Below are 24,895 nucleotides of genomic sequence, written 5' to 3' on the forward strand. Positions count from 1 at the left end.
ACTTATAATATGAATATTTTTCTATTGAAGTTAAGGAGGCGGTTTTGCAGTTGAAGCCAGTGCTTTCAAAGAAGAAACTTTTGGTTTCAGTCGCTGCAGGAACCAACCTGAGTGATTTTGCAGGTGTTCATATCTGTAATTTTTGTTTTTCTCTTGTTTTATGAGGTTTCTAAATTATTGTGATAACTGTTACCCTGTTTAGCTTTCCTGTCAACCCTTGTTATGCCTCTCGCTCAAATAGTAAAAGGGTTCGATAAATATCCTAAACATACATTATATCAAATATCAGAAAAGATATCTCCATGGTCTTTACTAGCATTTCAAACCTTATTCCTGTAGGTGAGAGTAGATATGCAATGTTTATGCTTTTCCTCCGTTTGAGGTTTCACCTGATAGATTGCAGTTGTGGGACTAATGTGTAGTCATTCATTGGGTAGTTGGGTTTATGTTTATTTGAGTCGAGAGTCACATTCCATCTAAGTGAGAAGACCTTTACTGATGGCATTGAACTTTCTGTAAAAGGAACAAACTTAAATTAGAATAACGAAGTTTTTTTCTTGGGTGGATTTATACATATACTTGAAAAAAGGCCCAACACCTACGTATGTCAACCCTAGGTTGATTTCAAAGGAAAATAGAACACGGTGTTGGATCTGCATCAACTCTTTTCATCTTGAAAAAACTTTGTCGTAGTATTTGGTAGTGATGTGGGGGGAGCAATATGTGTATAGCAGCAGCCTTCACCATTCCTAGGCAAAACAATTGCATTATGAAAACACAAGGAATGAAGTCTTCGACTTTGGGAACTTTCTTTTCAAAGAGCCACAGCGGCATAACAAATTCAATATGCTCATGTTCAAAATCAGCAGGCATTCTTTTGGGGTTTTCTTTAAGGACAACTCTAGCTGGTGTTATCTCTTCGACCACGTCTTTGCAAGCTTTTGTACCACCATAATCAGCTTTGGCAACTCTCTCTTTTATAAATGGCTTGATCACCTCTTTGTCTGCACTGTTTTTGCTTTGTTGTCTTTAATGATTTTCTGAATTTACTTTAGCAGACATGATGCCCAGCTCTTCCATGTGCCTTCGGGGCTTGACTTCATGTTGTATTTCTGCCATTGGAGCTCTAAGTGTTGCCTCTTTTTCCTTATCACAGTTTGCCTTGATTTCTTCAACTATCAGCTCCCATAGTCTTCCTATAAGAACACAGGTTTCTTTTGCCTTATTATCAAGACTCTACATGCTAGTATCCACCTTGCTTTTTTTTCTTTGCTGCCATTCTCATTTCTAGGAATTTGAATCTAAGAACTATTCTGATATTAGTCTCCAACAATAGGGATGTTGCTACCTCTAGATGGGAGGTATTCCTTTGTCTTTGATCACAACCTCCATCGGAGAAAGCTTGCATGTACTCCTTAAAGTTAGGTGGAGTTGTATTATGATGATGCCTTTCTCTATAGGGTGTTTTATCCTCATCGTATCCATAAAGAATGGTATTATCGTACCTGTCTTCTCTATTATAAGGAATTCTGGCATAGGCATTCCTGCTAGCATCTTCCTTGTTCCTATCTTCAGCTTTGCAGAACCTTGGTGTCATTGTTGTTGGAAGGAGTTTAATTGATGTTGTCATCAATTTCTTTACTCCACTGGGGGGAAAAAGAATCTGCTCTGCTCATCTTTTATTGCTGCCCAGGTAATAGGCATTCCACCATTGACGGGCATCTCCCACTAGTCTAGTGTATGCTAATTTCATCTTGCTGGTTTACCATAAAAATAAAAAAATATAAAAAAATTTCATCTTGCTGCGCTCAGAGAAAGCATTCTTCTCCAAATAATCATCTAAAGTATCTACCCATTTATAAAATACCTTGGGATCAGCTCTGCCATCATATGCCTTTGGAGGTTTACGCCATTTTCTTACGTCGTTGTACCTATGCTGATGAACTTGAGATTATGTATACTTGACGTCTATCATATTCTGCCATGCTTGGTTCTTCCTTGCTATGATAACACTTGATGCAGTCCAATTTAATGAAGGCCACTTCTTCCAAGTTCTTTTAAGAGAAACACTCATTTGGGGCCAAGAAAGGGTTCTTCAAATTTTGGTTATGGAATGTGGAGGTTATTTGTGATATGGGCTATGATGGGATGATTTTGCTAGTAAGGATGGATTTGGTTAGTGACTCTGAATTCCTTGGTTTAATTAACTGGAATGGAATTATCAAGGATGATGTGGTTAGTTTTGCAGAAGTGCAGAATAATGGGGTGAATGGTTAGGTTATAAATGGGGTGTATGGGTGAATGGTTAGGTTATTGAGATGTGGGATGAAAAATTATTGGAAGGGGATGAAACTTGGAATGAAGTAGGTAATGATATAGGGATATGATCCCCCAGGCTTGGAATGTTATATTACAAGATATGAGGGTTTTGAGGGAGTGCAAAAAATTCAAGAAAATATTTATATCTTGAAATTGGACCGTTAGAATGGGGTCAAACTAGGACTTAAGGTCACTAGGGTTTTGGTTGTTGTTTGGGGGGGGGGGGGGGGGAATGATGTATATAAAGTTTGGACTGTTCTAATGGTTTGATTGGTGTATTGTATACATCTGACCTTGAATTTGGATCTCTGGAAAAGTCTGGAAAAGTCTGGAAAAAAAAGGGAAGATACAAGAAGGGAAATGTGTGTAGGCTGCCAGATATCTGGATGGAGCGTTGAGGCTGGAATACTCAGATGGAGAATGGATGAGCTCTGATCTTCAATCAGTTCCAAGTGTCTAGGATTGATTCACCTAGAACCTTCCTAGCTTTGGGTCTTCAAACTAATTGACAGAACCAAAGTAAATACACACAAAGTGCTCGATTTCATTCAATCTTCAATTCTGTTCTCTAACCTAATCAATGGGGGCTATTTATAGCCTTACAGAAGAAGTCCTAATAAAATTAAGACTTAGAAACTGATTTAAACTAGGAAAATAAATGGACTGAATTAGACTTCTAAAACTGAAATACAACATAAGAAAAAGACTATTCTGCCCTTATAACTTAAGTTGGCAAGAATTTTACATAATTAGACCAATTAAACTAACAAACTAACGTATTTTGGTACTTGACCTACATGTAAACTTTTGGGCCCATTGAGTAGGCCTATGACCACAAACGTATGGAATTAAGGCCCAACACCTGTATCTATCAACTCTAGGTTGATTTCAAAGACCACAAACGTATGAAAATAGGCAATTCAGTGCTGGATCTGCATCACCACGACAGACCATTTGATAATTGCAACCGTTAAGGATAAAAATAAAGAGAACTCTAATTTTGGATGGGAATCCATGGCTAGGTTTCTTTAATACCAAATCAGGCAATATGCAATGAGCAAGCAGTGAAGCAGATACAATGATCAACTCTATGATCAGATTTGAGATAAAAGAAACAGCTGCATCACTAGAAGAAATTAGACAAATAGAAATGGTTGGAAAAGAGATGGAATTGATCTATTTGGGAAGAGGAAGATAGGATAACAGAACTAGAGAAAAAAATCAGGTACGAGATAACTGTGCTGTCTAATAAGCCTTGCAAGCTTGGCTAGGCCTCCATGTGGGATTAATGTCTAATGCAACTGTGTCATCCTTCTGACTCTCATGAACTCTTTTTTTAGGATGCCAACCAGTTTCTTTCTGATTTTGTGACAGGCATGTTAGAAATAATTATGACAATGTTGTAAGGTTCTAATGTTGATGAGTAAATTCTCCAAACAACTTCACATATGGGAAATGTGAGAGCATTGGAAAAATCCATCTTTCCCCATATTTTATCACTTACTCTCTCTTGACGACCAAACATAGCCTTTGTAGTTGTGTATCCTGCCATTTTCTGTGAGGAATACAATATTTTCTTTCCCAATTAAAGAAAAAAATGAAAAAGTTGCACTTTTGGAAAAAGTTAAATTGCAGGTATCATATGTGTGAATTTTGTAAGCTCTTTCATGAACTTTCAATCCCCCCCCCTCTGTAAAGTTTCTTTTTCCTTCATCTAGTTTCTTCTCACATCCCTCATTTGCTTTATGTCATTTGTTTGCCTTTTGTTTACAATTCCAATTGTAGTTTGTCCATTTTATATTTATTATAACTTAACCTACTATTGGTATCCTTCTTATCAAAGAAATTGGCTGTGTTTTGCTTAGGAATGGGCTGGTCATAGTCGATTTATTAGGGTGATGCCAAATACTCCTGCTGCTGTTGGTGAGGCAGCATCAGGTAACAGTTCTTGTAATTAGATATTCGATTTCTTATTAAATTTCAAGCATTCTGCAATTTCCAGTTTCTTAACTAACATAACTGACTAGCAGAATATTGGGATGTTGTCGAATTTCTTTTTTTTGGGGGTTTAGTTATTGATTTCTCAATTGTATTGTACATAAAAAAATAGTATATTCTCTTGTTCAACCTAGATTACTTTTCTTTTCTAGCACATCTACTTTTTGTACCAAAATCCCTTTTGCAATCTTTTTATTTTCATGTTTGTTAAACCCATCTCTGGGATTGTGTAACTTTATCCCTGTATTTGTTGAATAGTTTTTGGCACACCCTTCTATTTCATAGATACAATACTGCAAATTAAATAATGTTGAAAGAAACGATTGTAGTAGAATGGCTTATTGATCAATGATCTCAAGCCCTCTATTTATAATTAAGTGGAAACTATTACAAGGAATATAATTTTACATGAATACAAACTCTAATTCAACTCCTATACAAACTCTAATTGAACTCTTAGTAGAATCCAACACTCTCCCTCAAGTTGAGGTATAGATATTAGTCATGCCCAACTTGCCTACAATAGGAAGGAAATCTCTTTCTTTTAAACCCTTAGTGAAAACATCTGCTACTTGGTCTCCAGATCTTACAAAAGGCATGCAGATAAGCCCTTGTTCCAACTTTCCCTTGACAAAAAACTGTCAATTTCAATATGCTTAGTTTGATCATGTTGCACCGGATTATTAGCAATACTAATAGTAGCCTTGTTGTCACAATATAATATCATAGGGTTTGGAACTTGGACTCCAATATCTTGCAGCAAACCTTTCAACCATAGTAGCTCACAAACTCCACGAACCATAGCTCTATATTCAGCTTCGGTACTAGATAAAACTACCACATTCTGTTTCTTACTTCTCCAAGTAACTAGATTACCTCCAACAAAGGTACAGTAACATAAAATTGACTTCCTGTCTGGAGATCCAGCTCAGTCTGCATCAGTGTATGCTTCTACTTTTAGATTATCAGTGAGTGACAGAAGTATTCCTTTTCCAGGAGTTCTCTTCAAATACTGTATTATTCTAGTAACAACCTTCATATGAGCTAAATATCGATCATGCATAAATTGGCTCACTATCCCTACAGCATAAGCAATGTCTGGCCTGATGTGGAACAAGTAAATAAGCTTCCCTACTAGCCTTTGGTATCTTCCTTTGTCCACTGGTTCTCCCTCTTTTTCTTTAAGTTTAGCTCCAGCTTCAATAGGGGTATCAACTGCTTTATACCCCAACATTCCCACTTATGATAATAGATCCAGGAAATACTTTCTTCGGGATAGGAATATACCTTTCTTTGATTGAGCCACCTCAATCCTTAAGAAATATTGTAACTTCCCTACATCTTTATTTTCAAAGTCTTTGCTAAGAAAGTCCTTCAACTTTTGAATTACTTCACCATCATTCCCTGTGATGACAATATCATCTACATAGACAATGAGAAGTGTGATGTTAGTACTTGACTTTTTGACAAATAGTGTATGATCAACATTGCTTTGCTTGTACCCAATAGAAGTCATTGCCTTTAGGAGGCGTCCAAACCAGCATCTAGGAGACTGTTTTAACCCATAAATTGACCTCTTCAACCGACATACTTTCCCTGCAGTATTGTCATCGGAGGAACCATGTGGGATTTCTATATAGACTTCTTCTACTAATTCCCCATGTAAGAAAGCATTCTTTACATCTAGTTGGTGCAAGTTCCAGTCTTTGTTCATAGCTACAAACAACAGAACTCTGACAGTGTTTAGTTTCGCAACAGAGGCAAAGGTCTCCTGATAATCAATCCCATAGGTCTAGGTAAACCCCTTTGCAACTAGTCTAGCTTTCAACTTGTTGACTGATCCATCTATATTTTGTTTAACCACAAATACCCATTTGTAGCCCACTGGTTTTTTTCTAGAGGAAGTGTAACTAGCTCACAAAGTGTCATTTTTCTTCATTGCCTGCATTTCCTCTACCATAGCTGCCTTCCATCTCTTATCAACATAGGCTTCCTGCCAACTTTTAGGAACAGATACAGATGACAGAGAGGATATAAAAGCACGGTAGGAGTCAGACAAAGAGTTATAAGAAACATATTTAGCTATGGGATGTTGAGTACAAGATCTGGCCCCTTTTCTAATAGCAATAGGAAGATCAGAAGAAGATACCATAAGGGGAACAATAGAATTTGATTCTGGAGCAGGAGACTAAAGTGGTAACGTATCACCTTTCTCCACCTGCTTTAGCCGGTTGTAATTCTTCCTTTGATAAGTCAGGACCTCCTTATTCTGGTCAATCTGGTTTTGAAAGAGCCCAACAGTGTGTCTCACAGGAGTGGTCTCCCCATAGCTAGGTTCTTCACATGGTTCAAAAAGCAAAGGGGGAGGATTAGAGTCTTCAGGTATACTGACCTATGTCTCCCCCTGGTCTAGAAACTATTTTGGGACTCTTAAGTTGTGTTGGTGTGTGATAGGAAGATCTAGAGTCGGAAAGAACACCTCTCCTCTAGGACTCTCCCCCTAGAGAGGTGTATTTTTGTGAAATCCCCCGGATTTCTACCCCTTTAACCCGTGGCTTCAAAATCGAGAAAATCAGGCCTCGAGTTGACGGCAAATGTGGGCCATTCAAGTGGAGCCCAAAGGGTTGGAAATGGAACCAATGTTGGTGGATGACCCTTGTGATGACTCATCAACTCTCCTAAAGTTTAATTGAAGAGAGAAGATTAATCATGATGGTGTAAAAAGGGTGATCTTGGAACGGCCATAGATCGGTGATGGAGAATCCGATTGACACGAAAAGGTATCAAAACGAAGAGCGTCGAAAGACCTTTCCAACAAGCCAAAGATCTCCCAATTTGGATTTCATTTGGTCCCTCAAATAGGGCCGGTCGGTCGGGCCAGTTGAACGGCCGGTCGACCGCCCCCAACCCAGTTCGGGGCAAAATCGGGTTTTACCCTTTAAAACCCTATTTTGAAGCTATATTTCACTCATACTCGCATTTTATGTTGCTAGTACGAGGCTGAGGCTCAAGGAGGAGGAGAAACCAAGGGAGAGGAAGGTTCCTAACCTTTCGGACGCGTGCCGGCACCCGGATCATTGCGGAAACGTTAGAAAAGGTAAGATTCATCAAACCCTCTTCTTTGGGCTTTGTTTTAGGAGTAGTTCTTCGCTATAAATGTTGGATTTGAGTAGTTGTAACATGATAGGTGTTTTGAATTCTTGAAAATAGTTTCATTTATGTTTCCCTTTTGTTTGTGAGTGATTTGTGCGAATTATTGCAAACGATTCTGCATTTTGGCTCTCAGACTCAGTCGAGAGCACTCGTGAGAGCCCAAAATTGGGGCTTTTTGATTGAGATGGAATTAGATCAAATTGAAGGTATACTTTAGGACCCTATTACTGCCAATTAGACATTCCCAAAGTTTCATTTCGATTTGACTTCGAATCGATGGTGAAATTTGATTTTCGCCGAAATTAAGTTAAGAAAGGTGGGTTCGAAACTAGTTGGCATATTAGGCTTTTGTTGGGTGATTTTGGGAACTTTATTAAAACCCAATTGACTTCTAATTTATGTCGAATGATCCTCTTACATGATTAGGTTTATTTTGATTATAATCACCAACTCGTAAGTGTGACTTTGTGGAACCTTGGAGAGCTTATGTTAACTAAAAAGGTGAGGAATATACTCAACGTTATCTTGCATGTTTAATTATGTAATTAAATTTCATTATTGATATATTGCCTTGCTTTAATATTTATTATCTTGTGATTATGTGTGGGACTTTGCACGAATGAAAGGTAAACAAGTATCTTTGCTTCTATTTTCAATATTCTTTGAAAATAATATGAGAATGTATGAGATGGATGGGATTGAATGGATTGAGTGTTTTCTTTTATTTGCAATTCTAAATTATTGATATGAAGATATATGGATGATGTTGAATTAAATTACTCTTTTTATTTTATGTTTCAAACTAGGGTTGTGGGTTCGCCCATTACCCTAGTGAACTTACATGAGTATGCATCTAGACTTAAGTACATGAATGCTAAGTGTCTAGAAGTGTTTGGCTAGGTAACCTCATAAGTACTACTACCCTTCCGGTAGGGGTATTGAAGCCGGTTAATCCGTGATGTTAGTGGCTGGGTCCTGAGCGTCAAGTAGGCCCACTATCATCATAGAGAGGTAGGGTTGCATATAATAGATAAGGGCTCCTGGGCGCTCAAGACCGGTGAAATGATCCATGAGAGGACATGAAGAGCATTCTGTCCATTATATGTGGATGACCACTGGGTTAAGGAATGGGATCCAACAGATGCCTCCCGTTGAGGATTCCATTCATAGGTGGAAAGGTATTGAACCAAAAGGGCACTAGGCATGAGGGGAGATATCCGGACCATATGTAGTACGAGACCGTATGACTTTGCATTGGGCTAAGATTATCCTTGACATGCGCCAATCTCATACCAAACGGTGATGTGAGAGAGTGGTGACCTATACCCCAACTATGGCTTGACAGGACTTTACCCAACAACCGCGGAGAACCCAATAGACGTCTCTTGTTGAGGGAGAGTGACTGAGACCGCCTAAAGGACATTGATGTACAAACTTAATGCGTGTCTACCATAGAGACCTCATGATAGAGTTAGGAGCATAATATCATAGTCATTCATACATCATATCACTATCATTAATTACATTGTCCATACTCAAGCTATGTGTGTGGTGTGGGATCTTGTGTACGAATGCATGATATGATATGGAATCTTGTGTACGAATGCATGATATGATGTGAAATCCTGTGGACGAATGTATGGTAAGATGTTGAGTTGACCTCACTGAGTTCTGTTGAACTCATTCCTTTTTATATGTATGTTTCTATTAGAATATTCTGCAGGTTATGAGGACTCCTTCCAAGTGGAGGATTCGTCGCCACAGGGCTTTCTTGAAGGAGTGACTGAAGAAGATGTAGACTTGCATGGAGCTTCATGCCCGTGCAAAGACTGTTCTTATGAGGTTGGATTCCATTAGGGAATCAGTTTAGTTTAAATTCTGCTATGACAATCTATGCTTCCTTCAAACTCTGATGTCCATTTTGATTAACTTTAGATAATGGATGATTGTAACCTTTTGATAATCCAGATTTAATAACTTATTACTAGAACTTGATTTATTCTTGTCCTTTTAATTATGCTATATCCTGTGTTGTATGGAATTGTCACTGAACCTATGTCCTGCAGTGTATCACCCCCACGGGTATTCGGGTATGGCCGGATCCGGCTGGGTGGGGTGTGACATGTATAGTAAGAGCAAGACTCATAAGAAATTACATCCATGTATACAATGGTTTTCTTAGAAGGAGGATGATAAGATTTGTACCCTTTCTGAGTAGCAGAATACTCCAAAAATATGCAGCGTAGGCCACGAGGAACCAGCTTACTCTGGTGAGCTGTGATTCGGGCATAGCACACACATCCAAAAACCTTTAGGGGAATAACAAATGAAGAGGCTCCCTGAAGAATCTCATTAGGACATTTAAAACCAAGTATCCTACTGGGCATCCTATTCATAAGGTAAGAAGTAGTGAGTATAACATCACTCTAGTATTGGTCAGGTACATTCATAGCAATCATAATGGAACGGGCTATCTATAAGAGATGCCGATTCTTCCTTTCGGCAACCCCATTTTGGGCAGCCGTATCAAAGCAATTGGTCTGGTGTATTATGCGAGAGTCAGAGAGATCTCTGAAATTCACCATCAATATACTGTGCCATTGTCACTGCGAAGGATCTTCATAGTGGCATTGAACTGAGTTTTAATCATATTATAAAAATCACGAAAACATCTAAAAATCTCTTTTTTTTTTGTTTTAAAAGATAAACCCATGTAGAATGAGACTGACAATCAATAAAAGTAACAAAGTACCTATGGCCAGTAATAGACACACGTCGGTAGGGACCCCACACATCAGTATGAATTAGCATGAAAGGAAAAGTTTTTCTATTATGAAGAGAAGGCAAATAAGTAGAACGAGTCTGCTTCGTAAAAATGCAGGCTTCACAAAAAAATCATCCTCATTACAAGAAGAAACTAAATCAGGAGATTTTTTCTTAAGAGTTCCTAGAGGGGGTGACCTAGCCTACGATGCCACTGATGAAGGTCTGACATAACCAAATGGACCTGATTGTAGTCAAAGCAGAAGTAGATCCTTCAATTGGCTCGAGCAAATAAAGTTCATTGTCTAGTTTACCACGTCCAATCTCCTTTCCCGTGACCAAATCCTGGAAGACACAATAAGATGGGAAGGATGTCACTGTACAATCCAAGTCATGTGTAAGACTACTGAAGAGCAAGTTAGTAAAGAAAGAGGGAACATGTAAAACTTTAGACAAATAAAGTGATGGAGAATGTTGAATGGTCCATTTTCCAGCAATGGAAGAATAGGAGCCATCAGCAATTCGAACTTTATTTTTTCCAGAAGTTGGAGAATATTGTAAGAAAGAGGAGGATAAACCTGTCATATGATCTGTGGCTCCTGTATCAATGATCCAAGGGGTAGAAACTGAAGAAACTTGAAAGCCTGTAAAAGTTTTACTTGAAGTAGCAAGGTAGGAGTTGGTATGGGTAGTAGAGGAAGCAATGGTCGAGGCTGTACCGGCAATAGAAGACTGCAGAATAGGTCGCAGAGTAGCGAACTCCTCTTGTGAAAAACCAATGTCTACAGAGGGTGTGGTGGATACTGTCTCAGAAAGATTAGCCTTTGATTTTCCCTTTTTTTGTGCTCATTTTTGCTCAAAATCAGCAGGCTTCCCATGCAATTTCCAACAATTTTCCTTGGTATGATATGGTTTGTAACAGTGCTCACACTTGACAATCTTCTTAGCCGGATCAGATTTAGTGCTAACAGACTGTAAGGCTGATTTTTCCATAATAGGAGTATGAAGCATGGCTAATCGACGACTATCCTCGTACTAAACAAGAGCATAAGACTGTTCTAGTGTAGGAAAGGGAGAATGAATTAATACTTGCACACTGATCTGATCATATTCCACATTCAAACCTGCCAAGAAGTCATATACCCAAATCTTATCAATGTGCTTCCTATAAGTAGTCACATCATCTGGGTTGGTGGGGGTGATAATCCCCATAATGATCCAACTCCTACCAAAGAGATCGCAACGCGGCATAATATTGGGCCACAGTCAATTCCTTTTGGGTAGTCTTATAAAGCTTCTTTCATAGCTCATAAACATGTGTATCATTCCCCAACTATCCATATGTTTCAGTAGTAGCCTTCTAGATTTGGGTTGCAGTATCAAGTAATAGATATCCACGAGCAATATTTGGAATCATGGAATTCAAAAGAAATGACATATTAAGAGAGTCATTCGATATCCATTTATACTGTAAAACACCTATGGTAGTAGGTTTGATAGTGACGCCCATAATGTATCCAACAAGGCCTCTTCCGGCAATAGTCAGGTAAGTAGAGTGAGACCAAATCAAATAATTTGTTCCATTAAATCTTACCGAAAGAGGATGAAGAGTGGGGTAATGTTTGAAGCCAGTGGGAGAGGTAGTACCATCAGTGGTTGCCATGTTGAAAGAATTGTCTGTAGTTCTTCAGTCTTCACCCTTTCAAAGTAATTGAAATGTCGCAGTTCTTTAGTCTTTACCCTTCTATTTTCTTTTCTTCAATTGATAGTAGGTTGAGTCACCCTTAATGCTTCATCCTCTTCTTTTAATCATTGACATGGTGGGAGATCTCACGAGATATCTCGCTTTTTGTGAGTGGTGAGACGAGACCTCAAGCGAGATCTGCGAGATGGTAGTGGGAGTGGCGGCACTGGTAGTGGGACTCAGGACATTGCTTGGCAACATGGGGATCCACTGACCTGCGACAAGAAGAAATCTTGATGCAAGTATTGCCTCAAGACTTTGAATTCTGGTGGTTCAACCAGATTAAAACAACATTTGGCTAGTGGTAGTAAAGATGTTTCTAAGTGTCCCAGGGTTCCTTATGAAGTGCAAAAAGCAATTGCAGCAACTTTAAGGGGAGGGAAACAAAAAAAGGACGAGATGCCACAAAAGCAAAGGGAATTTGAGGATACAGTGCTATCTAGACCTACTCTTGATGTTGATGAGGAGTCAAGCGACGATGAAGAGAGGAGGAGGGTTATGGGTGTTGAGTCACGAGCCGAATGGAGACAGATGAAGGCTGCAATGGAAGCTAGCAGACAGTCCTTACATGCTGAGAGTGTGAGACAATATGAACAGACAAGGGGAGCAGGTGGTTCGAGGTTAGGGGCATCCATGCCACCTAGACATAGTTTTCAAGGAACTGAAAGGACCGAAAGGAGGAGGATGAAGACTAAACATTATGATTCCACATTTGACCAAGACCCCTCCCTCTTCAACCAACAAGACATCTATCAAAGAAGCATTCCGTATATGTTTGCTGGAGGTAGAGAAGGCTGTACGGAGGAGGAAGCTAGGTTGGCAATCAACAAATTCATTCTCTACAACAACATTGCAGCCAATGTAGCCAAAACACCATACTATCAGGGGATGATCAATACAGTTGTTAGGGCAGGTGTAGGGGTTAAAGGCCCAACAGCTTGGGAAGTAATGAATAAATATTTACCCAAGGTAAAGCAGGAGGTGGATGAATACATTGGTTCATTAAAGGAAAAATGGAGTACATATGGTGTTTCTATGATGGCTGATGGATGGACTGGTCCTACTAGACAGTCCATCATTAATTTCATGGTGAGCTGCAATGGAAAGACATCCTTCCTTAAGTCAGTGGATGCCTCAGATAAGATCAAAGATGCTGACTACCTTTACAAGCTTCTTAGGGAGGTGGTCCTCGAGGTAGGGCCAAAGAATGTTCAAATTGTCACAGATAATGGTGCTAACTTCAAAAAAACTGGTGAAATGTTGATGAGGAAGAAGAGCAACAGGATCCACCTCTTTTGGACACCATGTGCAGTTCATTCGATTGATCTTATGTTGAAGGACTTGGGGAAAAGAAAGTCAATCAATATTGTGGTTGAGAGGGCTAGAAGGGTAAGTAATTTTATTTATAACCATGGGTATGTGCTAAGATGATGAGGAACCACTGTAAGGTGATCTAGTCAGACCTAGATTGACTAGATTCGCCACCAACTATGTAGCTCTGAAAAGCTTTCAGAAGAAAGTGGTGGGTCTTCGGCAAATGTTTGCAAGTGAGGAGTGGTTTAGTTGGCGTGGATCTAGCCATCCTGATGCAGTACTAGCCCAACAAACCATTGTTAATGATTCCTTTTGGAGGCAGCTGAATAGGATGCTGGGCATTATAGAGCCTATTGTGTTTGTTTTAAAGATGGTGGATTCGGAGAAGAAGCCCACAATGCCCCACATATATGCCACCCTTGAGCAAATGAAAGAGTTGGTTAGAGCTGCTGCCCCTAGCTCCTTCAAATCCTACGAGAGGATCATCGATAATAGATGGGAGATGCACTTGATGCATCCTTTGCACTTGGCTGGTGAGTCACTTTTAAGTCTTTAAGTTTTTGTCGCATACTTTAATTTACATTCTTTATTTGTTATAAGTTGTAACTTATAATTTATAAACAAGTAAACAACCAAATCACTAAGTCACTAACCAAATTTTTTATTTCCACAATGCAAGCTTACTACCTTAACCCAAAGTACCATTACAATAATGATTTGGGGCTTGATGTAAAGTTGATGAATGCGGTGCAAGACGTGGTGGAGAAGCTTGTGTCAAATCCCGTCATGCAAGGGACAATTAATGGAGAGGTGAGAACTTATTCAATTGTTTCTTCAACTTCTTGCATTAGATGGGAGTCACTTGATGCATCGATAATAGATGGGAGATGCACTTGATGCATCATTTGCACTTGGCTGGTGAGTCACTTTTAAGTCTTTAAGTTTTTGTTGCATACTTTAATTTACATTCTTTATTTGTTATAACTTATAACTTATGATTTATAAACAAGTAAACAACCAAATCACTAAGTCACTAACCAAATTTTTTATTTCCACAATGCAAGCTTACAACCTCAACCCAAAGTACCATTACAAGAATGATCTGGGGCTTGATGTAAAGTTGATGAATGCGGTGCAAGACGTGGTGGAGAAGCTTTTGTCAAATCCCACCATGCAAGGGACAATTAATGGAGATGTGAGAACTTATTCAATTGTTTCTTCAACTTCTTGCATTAGTGCATTAAGCATATACATAATACAATAATTGAAGAATTGGTGTACAAATCAGGGAGTTCAGCGATGCCTCTGGGAGTTTTGGAAAGCCTTCTGCAGTTGCAACTAGGCAAAAAAATGATCTTGGTAAATAGTCCATTACTCTATAAGTCATTATTCATTAAGTTTATAAGTCTATAACTCTATAAATGATAACTGATAAGTTATATAAATATAAGGATTTACTTGCCTAATGCATTCTTATTTTTGGTTATGCAGCTGACTAGTGGGTGCTATATGGAACCAGTGCACCAAATCTCAGGGACATAGCAATTAAAGTACTCTCACAGACTTGCTCATCCTCTGGTTGCGAGAGGAACTGGAGCACCTTCTCGCTCATCCATAGTAAGGTACAGAATAGACTGGGGAGTAAGAGGCTCGAGGACTTAGTGTATGTGCATTACAACATGAGATTGAGAATAGGGCACATGCAAGATGATATAGATGACGACAGTCGTGAACCGATTGAGTTGACTGATATATTCCACGAGCCCCCCCGCAGAAGATGAGGAAGATGATGTCATATATCAGTGGGTTAGGGATCGAGGTGGCCCAGTGCTGGATGGGCCAGAAGGGCAACCGGATCCTACCATTGCTGCTGCTATGGGCCCAGATGCTGTGGCGAGCACATATCTTCTGATGAGGGTCAAGCTGCTGTAGCGGCATAAGAAGGACCAACTGTACCATTTGTGGAGCCACCTAGTCGACTTGAAACAACTAAGGTGACAACTAGTAGTGGGGATTCAGATGATGCTGATGATACCAAAGTGCCAAGTGGCCCAAGTCAGCCATCGAGTTCGAGTCATGAAGGCAATCAAGCTGGTCGTGTTTCGGTGGAAGTCCAGCGTCGACAAAGGGAGTCACTTGACTCACCTCCACCAGGTCCGAGTCATCCGACACATGCGAGCCACAATTTCCCTATCTCTCGGACTTATACTAGGAGTAGGAAAAGCAAGATCAAACCAGGGCAGGGGCAAACGAATGATGATGTGAGCATGCATGATCTTGAATTGAATATGGGAAGCATGAGCCTAGATCATGGTCAGAGTGATTCACAACAGCAGAGTTTGGACACTTGCCTGTCATCGGGATACCAATACGGGGATCACAGCACCGGGTCAGAATACAGTGGGTATTCTTCTTATGTAGGTCATACTATTCCTCAAGACCCTGCACCTAGAGAGTACACATATGGGAGTGAAGGTGGGTTGTTAAATGAGTGGTTTAGAAACCCCTACCCAAATACTCAACAACTATATAAACAACAACAACAACAACAATGGCTCTTTCACCCACCCACCATTGACGGTTATCCCAGAGTGCTATTCCTCTAGCATTCTGACATGGAGACATATCAATTCCATATAAACCGATATGTGACATACTTCAGTGATGAATTGACTTGGGAGTCATATGTGGCCACCGTTCAGAATTAATTGATGCAGAATGTTCAGTGATACTCTTAGTCTTGTAAGTTGTAAGGTGTAATCTTCTTAATTCTTATGGTTGTAAAATTTTGAAGACATTTAACAATTTATTACTTTGAATCTTTGATAGTTTGAAGTTTGAACTTTGATCACTTGTTGACTTGAATACTTGATGTGTAATGTTATTGTATATTTGTATTTGATACTTGATAGTTGATAAATGATAACTCATTAACTTGAAGTCTTGAATTACTTGATATCTTTACATTACATGTTGTCTCTAAGACTCTAATTCTATTCTCTAAGACTCCAACCTTGCATTTTACAGAAATTCGGTTTTACACATAGGGTCGACTTAGGAGACATAGTTAGAGTTATTTTTTCACAAATCTAAGGCCACCAATGTGTTCAAAAGGCCTTAAGTAGGCTAAATACCAAGTTTCAGCCCAATTAGAGCCCTAAAACCCACCGAGACTACGCCATTTTTTTGGTAGATCTCGATTGAGATCTCACCATCTCGGTCGAGATCTCGCTTTTTCTTAGTGGCGAGATCTCGCTCGAGATTGAGATCTCCCACCATGATCATTGAAACATCATCACCAAGTCTACCTCTTGTGTTTTCTTCAATTTTTTCTTACACCAATTCTATTCAGCCATTCATGTCATGCATGAAAACCCAATTCTGGATCAAATACTCACCTGTGACCATAGTTGTCATGGCGTCTAAGCTAGCAAGGCATCTCCAGCAGTGTCCAAGATCTTTTCTTGTCACGTTGTCTCGACAACACACCATGATACAATGATGTACCATGTCTCAGTTGAGTGTTTCGGTGGGTCTGGTTTTTTATGTACAGCCTAATTTGAGGCTAATAAATACAATGGCAAAGTTATTTCTTACTAAAACCTCAAACTGGTCTTCTAGTTTCACACATGCCCAGCTGTATGCGGATGAAACTAGATCTTACTGGTTCAGATTGGCATTGTTTCACTCTTTCCAAGAAAGCACTTATTTTGAGTACTCACACCTCTATCTAAAAATGGTTCTCAGTCAACATTTTAATTTGACTGCAGTTCATTTGCATTTCAGTGTCCTAAAACACTTCTGTTATGATTTTTTCTCATTCTATAGGTTAATCTTAGATGAGTTTGAAGTTTCCGATTTTCTTTGCAAGTTAAACTCCAGATATTGTGGTGCTTATGATTTAGCAATGGTTCCATAGAGAGAATGGCCGAGCAGGATTCATATTAAGCTGAGCTCATACAGTTGAGATAAGGTGTGGCTTGAGTTTTAGTTGAATATGTTATGCACAACAGCTTGGAAATTCTGCACCATTTCAGCATCCGATATTAAATTTGTGGTATGGCCACATCCGATGGAGGCCCTTAAAGGCCCCTATATGGAGAAGTGATTTAATCAAGATCGAAGGTATTAGAAGAACTAGGGGCAGACCTAAGCTAGCCTTAGGAGAAGCGGTGAGAAAGGATATGCATAGCTTAAGCCCTATATCTAGTATGACCTCAAATAGAGTTTGATTGGAAGGCAAGGATCCATGTGACAGTTGGGATAAGGCTTATTGTTGTTATTATCTTGGTATTCTTAATTGGACTGTTTCCACCCCTACTTTTTCTAGAAATTGGAGCTGTAATCCAGTACTTTATTTTTTTCAGTACTGCAACAAAAGAAGATGGAGAATTAGTTGCTACTCTCTTTGGAGCAATTGGCAAGATCTGGACAGCCAATGAGAAATTGTTTGATGCAATCACCAGCCTGAGGTATATGATTTAATAGTATCTGAAATGTCACTAAGATTCAGTACTGATTGCTGAACATCTTTTATTTCATTTATTCGTTTATTCTTTCTTTAGAAGTTGGATGTAAAGGAGCTTTATGAGTTTGCATATGTTTGATTGTGCATTTCTTTTGTATGCGCACCTGGGGTGGGTGGTGCACAAATGTGTATTCATGTGAGAACACAAAAAAGGAAGATGCTAATTAAATTATATTGTAATAAGCTCTTGTTTTCACCTAAATTTTCAATGGTAGTGGCCCTGCATACATATTTCTAGCAATAGATGCTATGGCTGATGGAGGAGTAGCTGCTGGTCTACCACTTGATCTGGCACGGAGCTTGGCTTCTTAGATTGTAAGTTTAAGCCATTACATAAGAAGAGTCTATCTTTTCAACAAGTAACATTCTGTACTTGTGACATAAGCAGCACCCGACCCCTTTCTTGTTTCCTGCATGTATGGTGTCATGATGTGATAATGAATAGGTCAACTGGTCTGTATGTTTATGTAGGTTCTGGGAGCAGCATCTGTGAAATCCAGCCCAAAACCTAAATTAGACACCCTATTTGTTTTGGATGAAGAAGAACTTGTTTGATGTTTGACCTTGAAGTTGGACCTTGAGTATGGTGTTAATATGTTTAGAAGGTCCTAGGAAGTCAAGTCCGACCTCTCCCTTAGTGTAGATTCGAAAACCCATAGAAAATTGATGATGGAATTCCCTACTTGAAGAGCTTGGTTGATTTAGAAAAGAAAATGCACCTTGATGAAGAGAAGATTGGTTGATGACCTTAGAGCATGGTTAGATATGATTTAAAGCCATTTTCCTATGCTAGGTAAGTTATAGTTGTTGTGTAGAAAGTTTCCTTTGATTCCAATAAGAGAAAGGCCCTCAAATCCCTGTTTTTGGCTATGCTGTCTGCCTGGGTCGACTGGTTGGGTCGACTGGGCCATGCTACCCACCCACTCGACCCAAGCAAACAGAATTCGAGCAGAATCTTCTGTTTAGGTCTTTATTGCTATATATACCTTATAACTTCGTGTTTTTAGTATCCCTAGCCTCCAAAACACCTAGAGAACGAAGGAAACTCATCTCCAAGCCTCCTTTGGTGTGGAAGAAGATCTACATTCAACTCTCAAGCTTTCTCTCTCTTGTTCTTCAATCAAAGGTTAGTATTCAATCTATTATGCTATTGATTCATTCTTACTATGATCATTCTCTTCTCTGATCTGAGATTATGAGGAAGATATTGCATCTCTGCAATCATATCTTCTATAATCTCTTCTCATTCTATATGCTATGATTTCATATTCATTCTCTACATGATTTTCATGATTTCTTCTTAAACTATGATCATGTTCTTATTTCGATTTCTTCTAGCATATTAGATGCATCTCTATGATCATTCTTACTCTTGATTTACTGTATTCATGTACTAGAATGAGATCTCATCATCTCTAGTTCATCTCTTTCATTCATAGCTTGTTTTCAATGAAAACCATGTTGTTTTCCAAATTAGAAAGTCTTGTTTTCCAAAATAGAAACTATGATTCTAAATTAGTAAGTAATGGTTTTAATGGTGGTTTGATGTCTAAATTATGCTTTTTAGTCTTAGACTACTGTGTTAGACAATCCCTCCAAGTTTCGTCGCATTCCGGTTTGTGTAGCATAGGTTTCGGATCAAGATTCTCTTTTTATTTCCGGATTTGCTCTTGGGCAGATTGCCTAGGTCGACAGGAGCACTCAACCCAGCCAATCAACCCGCAAGAACAGCAACTCTGTTTTTCATTCGTTTCGACTCCAATCTTTTGAAATCACTTCTTATGACCTATACATGTTTTGTCAAGCTTGTTTAGGTGATTTTGGATCTGTTCTCTGATTTCTTATTTGAAGACTATAAGTCCGGATTTCGAGGTGAGTATTCCAACTCACAATATGCCTATTTACATGTCTTTATGTATTATGACATGAATGCATGATTTAGCTACTTTTATGTTAGTTTCCATTATGATATGAATGTTGTAAGTACAGTAGGATCTTATTTCCTTATTTACTTTATGTACTTGATCATGAATGAATACTTATTCATGTATGTTTCTTATTCATTTAATCTTGTCTTATTATACTCTTCTATTTGATGAGATATCTGTCGTGGATGATATGACTAAATTATGATTGTGATTGTTTAGGTATGATTTGGGATTGGGGAATGTCCTTTTGACATTTCTGTCCTTGGACATCATTGGGGATAGCATGGGATATTTCCAATGTTGCCCTTTGAAGCTTTCCCGGATTATTTGTTGTCATACCTAGGACTTGTCTAGCAGTGTTTGGCTAGGTTATACCCCTGTTATATCAGACCCGATTCGGAAGGGTATTGAGACCGAACGACCCGTGGTAGCAATGGGGATTTATGGGCGCTCAAGACCGGTAACCAACCCGTGAGGGGACATGAATCACATTGTGGGGGCCATTTATGGGTAGGGTTGCATATGGATAGACTTGGGCTCATGGGCGCTTAAGACCGGTAACCAACCCGTGAGAGGACATGAGAGCTTCCCGTTTACTATATGTGGATGACCTATAGGGTTGATGAGTCCGTAGTCTGGGACTATGCTGACTCTAGTGTGAAGGATACCGGAAAGGATCGCCAGGGGCGAGGAGTGGACGTATCTGGATCTGAGTTGATATGACTAAGTAGAAGACTTGCATTGGGCTAGGCTTTACCTTGACATGCGCCAATACTTAGACCAAACGGTTATGTGAAAGAGCAGTGACTTAACCCCCAGCCATGGATTGTCCAAGATGGATGAAGGACCCTTTGCCAACCGGCGTTGTGAGATGAGACCTACCCAAAGAAGTATGGTGCTATGACTTAAAGCATGTCTGCCAATAGAGACCAGCATACATATATAGAGTTAGAAGCATATTTGCATATATTGTTTCATATCATTTCATATATGTTTGTTTGTGAATCCATGTGAAGATGCTTATTGTGTTTGGATTACTTGCTAAGTTCTTTTGAGCTTACCCTTCGGGGGACTTGTTTTTTGATGACATTGCAGGTACGAAAGAGAACCCGTGCCCCAGCACGGAGAACCTTTCCGTACATGGTACAGCTCCGGATGTCGTTGGACAAGGTAATGAACAGCGAGGCAGCCAACACTCGGATTTGGGCTGCACTGACAACTCCTATTGATGGCACCCGGCATCATCTTATTCGCCGATGGGATCGTGTGCTAGATGCTGATCTGAAGCTTCAAGAGCATGACCCTAAAGTGAAGAGGATGAAGACTGAAGAAAAAGAAGAGCCGACTGAAGATGTGGATTAGATTCTCTTGTTTTTTCTAGAATTTTAATTTACTTGTATTAGCTTAGAGCTTGCTTTAGATTTCGATCTACCTTCCGCATATGTTGTGCGGTATATTTCCGCTATACTCTACAGTTGTCTTTTGATTTGGTATCTTGTTATTCCGCACTCTGATATTCTTTAGTGATCCTTCTGTGATCCTTTCTTGACTTTTATTGTTAACTTATTAGAATACAATGATTTGTTCTTGCTTTTGATTATGTTATTGTGCTAAATGAATATGATCGTTCCTAAACTTGATCTTTTGGGCTGTGGATCACTCCCCGGGTAACCCCAGATAGGGTATAGGCTAGGTGTATTTGGGCGGGATGTGACAGCATCTATGGTCATCAACATAGGGAAGCATCCTGGTCAGCTAAAAGATGATGTTGCATCACCTAGGGGAACCACCATTGCTGGAATTCATGAGTTGGAGAAGGGTGGTTTTCGTGGGGTCTTGATGAGTGCCATTGTAGCCGCTGCAAAACGTGGTTGAGAACTCTCTCAGAACTAGTGCTATCTTCTTATTTTTTTTGCATAGATCATCCTTTTTGACTGGTATCATATGGATGGGTCTTGTCAATTATTTAAAATGCACATCATTTAGAGGGTAGGTTTGATCAAGTATTTGAAATAATGTGTAATTTAGAGGTTAGTTTTGACCGGCTATTTGATTTAGATATTACCTGGAACTTGGTTGTTCTTAGTGTTCATTACTACTACTTTCATTTGGCAAATTAAAAACAAAATTTTGCTCAAGTCTTACAGCTGATCCATCAAGGGTTTTTCAGCAACCACTATATATAAGTAAATATTTAATTTTTACATTAATATAAAAAACTACCTTGATGAGCCTCATATCCAAAAAATAAATAATTAAATAAAAATCACAAGAAAGCTAAAATGAAATAATGTGAATGGGTTACTGAAGGGGACCCCATAGAAGCCCCACACTGAGGCCATACTAGTGGAGTTCTGGTAGGGATAGACAAAAAGACTGGCAGTAAAGTACAAAATGGATTCGAATTCCAAGCAACTGAGATAATACTCGACTGGGTTCTCAATCGTTTCACCTGTTTAAAAAGACTAAAGTAGAGTTTGGTAGGGAGAAGGTATCTTCTGTTTGAATACTGGTTAACAACTTGATGCCAAGTATCTAATTTAAGACCTTTAATTTCTCATGACTAGGAAAGAAGTAATTCTTTTCGGACCCACCATGCATGATGACTATCCAGGAATCAAGGAGGTCATCTGTAAGCTTCTTTATAATTTCCTGTCCTTAATCGAACTACTTCACTTCCATACAGTCAAACAAAGAGTAAAACTAGTTAAAACCTTGACACCCACCTATACGCTTCTTTATACTTTTGCTCTCCTTGGAACACTACTTCACTTTCTATCCAGTTAAATAAAGAGGAAAACAACTTAAAATCCTTATACGCGTCTGTAAGAGCTTCTTGAGACTTTGTCTCTCCTTGGAACTACTTCATAATTTACATCCGGTAAATCAAAGAGGAAAACCAGTTAAGGCACTTGTATGCAATATCAAGCCTTCAATCTGAAAGGATGGCTTCATCTGGTAGCATAGAAAGATCGAGCTCTAGTTCAAGCTCCATGTTTGACCACCCACCAGAGTGGTTGCTATCAATACTGGAGGAGGGCAACCTACTAGAAAGACTACTCAGGATCCAATAATACACAAGGTTCCATCAATATTTCTTCACGATATCGCCACACATGCGGATTCTTTTGATCCTATGGTGGTCTCTTTCGGTCCTTATCACCATGGCGAGGAAAAACTCGCAATGATAGAGAACCTGTTGGGGTAATTGTATTACAAATTCTTCAAACACAAAAAAATGAAATTGCAATACAATTGAGAGCTGAAAATCTTAGCCAATCCGGAGAGCTGGACGTTGCAACCGAACGAACCACCGATCAAAGAGGTTGAGTCACACCTTGAGTGCTGTCTTTAAGGTAATTGATGCACCCTACTACCAAGGGTTCTTCACACCACCACCTCCAAGATAAAACAACCTCCAACTAGAAGATGAGGTAGTTCTTCTAGTCCCTTCAAGGAGCCAAAAGCTAGAGCACAACACTTAGACTACTTAAAGAAAGAAATTACTTTGTAACACAAATAATGTGAGTGTGAAGAGTGTCTCAAAATCCACACAACATGCAAGGAAGGGTTGGATTTATATAGGCCCAAACCTCACCTTACACCCCTTAGGATTCTTAAGGCAATGAATTGGATTTAATCCATTCAATAACCTTAACCCCACTCATGGTAATGGCCATGAATGGTCATGAAGATGAATTGAGAATTGATGGTCAAGAGTTAGAATTTAAGTAAATTACACCCTTCAAATAAGCCACCACACCACATGATCAAGAGCTTTAAGACCCATGACCAATGTCATGAAGACACTCATAACCAAGGTCATGAAGGGCCTCCTTTACTCATAGTGCCTCATTACCACCCATACCACATGGGTCCCACACACTAACAACAACAATTAAATAAAAGAAATGCAAAAACTAATTTTGAAACTTAATATAGATAATATTAGATTTTAATAAAAAACCTAACAGAACCTAAAGCCCATAGTAGCATAACAGCTTGTCTCAGGGAGAGACTAGCAAGATTACTTCCAATTCGTCCGAATAGCCTGTCATGCAAGAGAGTATTATGATAAAGACTCCACAACTCAGTTCAGCAATGAAGAATTCAGGCGTATGATGTTTGTTGATGGTTGTTTTCTTCTCTATTCCCTTTGATTGCATACTGAAAGGAAGCCTCACTGAAGATTCTAAGATCAAGAACTACCAAATGCCTTTTATCGCAAGAGACATTCTTTTGCTTGAGAATCAACTCCCTATATAGTTCTCCAGACTTTGATGAGCTTCAATATTATTCCAAGGGACAAAGAAGAAAATTTAGTCATCGAATTCATCAAGAGAAGCTATTGCCGCTCATCACGGGTACTGGAGGATCCTGAAGATCAACCCCCTCATCTCCTTCAACTTCTTCGAAAAGCGCTTGTGGGTACAGCACCGCATCATGACTCAGACACCTCAGATGAAATTAACTATTGGCATACATTCCGGTCGGTCTCTGAGCTTAAGGCTGGTGGAATAGAATGCAAGAGAAGTGGTACTACATTCTTGAAAGATGTACGTTTCAATCCTAAGCGCTTTCGTGGAGATCTATCTCCTCCTCAAATTGTTGTTGATGACAATACCAAGTCTATGCTTTTGAATTTAGTTGCTTATGAAGCATGCCCTGATTTTCTCAATGACTATGCTGTCACCTCTTATATATGCTTCATGGATGCACTCATCGATCATGCTGAAGATGTGAAGCTGTTGAGATCAAAGGGTATACTCCTTGACTTACTTGGAAGTGATGAGAAGGTAACTGATCTCTTCAATGATTTGGCAACCAATTTGGTTCCAACCCAAGTGAGTATCATGAAGTTAAGGGAAACATTGAGAAATATTACAAGGAAAAGAGTGTCATTTGGATAACAGAAATGTTGAAAACCCATTTCAGAAGCCCATGGACTGCTATTGGTTTCCTTGTCGCTGTGGTTATTATTCTTCTCTCCATTATTCCGTCCTATTTTTCAATCTTCCCAAGAGGCGGTGGTGGTGGAGAGCAACGTCCAAAAGCCAGAAAGAAATTTCCTTTGAACAACTAGTCATTATATAGAAAGAAAGTATTGAGATGTTTTTTCTTTATTATTATTATTGTTTTATTACTTCA

General features: G+C 39.2%; 2 pseudogenes; both read left to right on the forward strand.

Annotated features, from left to right (window-relative positions):
* Window positions 1–2,166: 2,166 nt before the first annotated feature.
* Window positions 2,167–18,131, forward strand: LOC149024465 (pyrroline-5-carboxylate reductase pseudogene; annotated as a pseudogene).
* A 4,561-nt stretch (window positions 18,132–22,692) lies between these two features.
* On the forward strand, window positions 22,693–24,830 carry LOC149024466 (UPF0481 protein At3g47200-like; annotated as a pseudogene).
* The last annotated feature ends 65 nt before the right edge of the window (window positions 24,831–24,895 follow it).

The sequence above is a fragment of the Hakea prostrata genome, chromosome 2 (assembly GCF_041222555.1).
Source record: "Hakea prostrata isolate BN-2017 chromosome 2, UWA_Hpros_2, whole genome shotgun sequence".
Taxonomy (NCBI): domain Eukaryota; kingdom Viridiplantae; phylum Streptophyta; class Magnoliopsida; order Proteales; family Proteaceae; genus Hakea; species Hakea prostrata.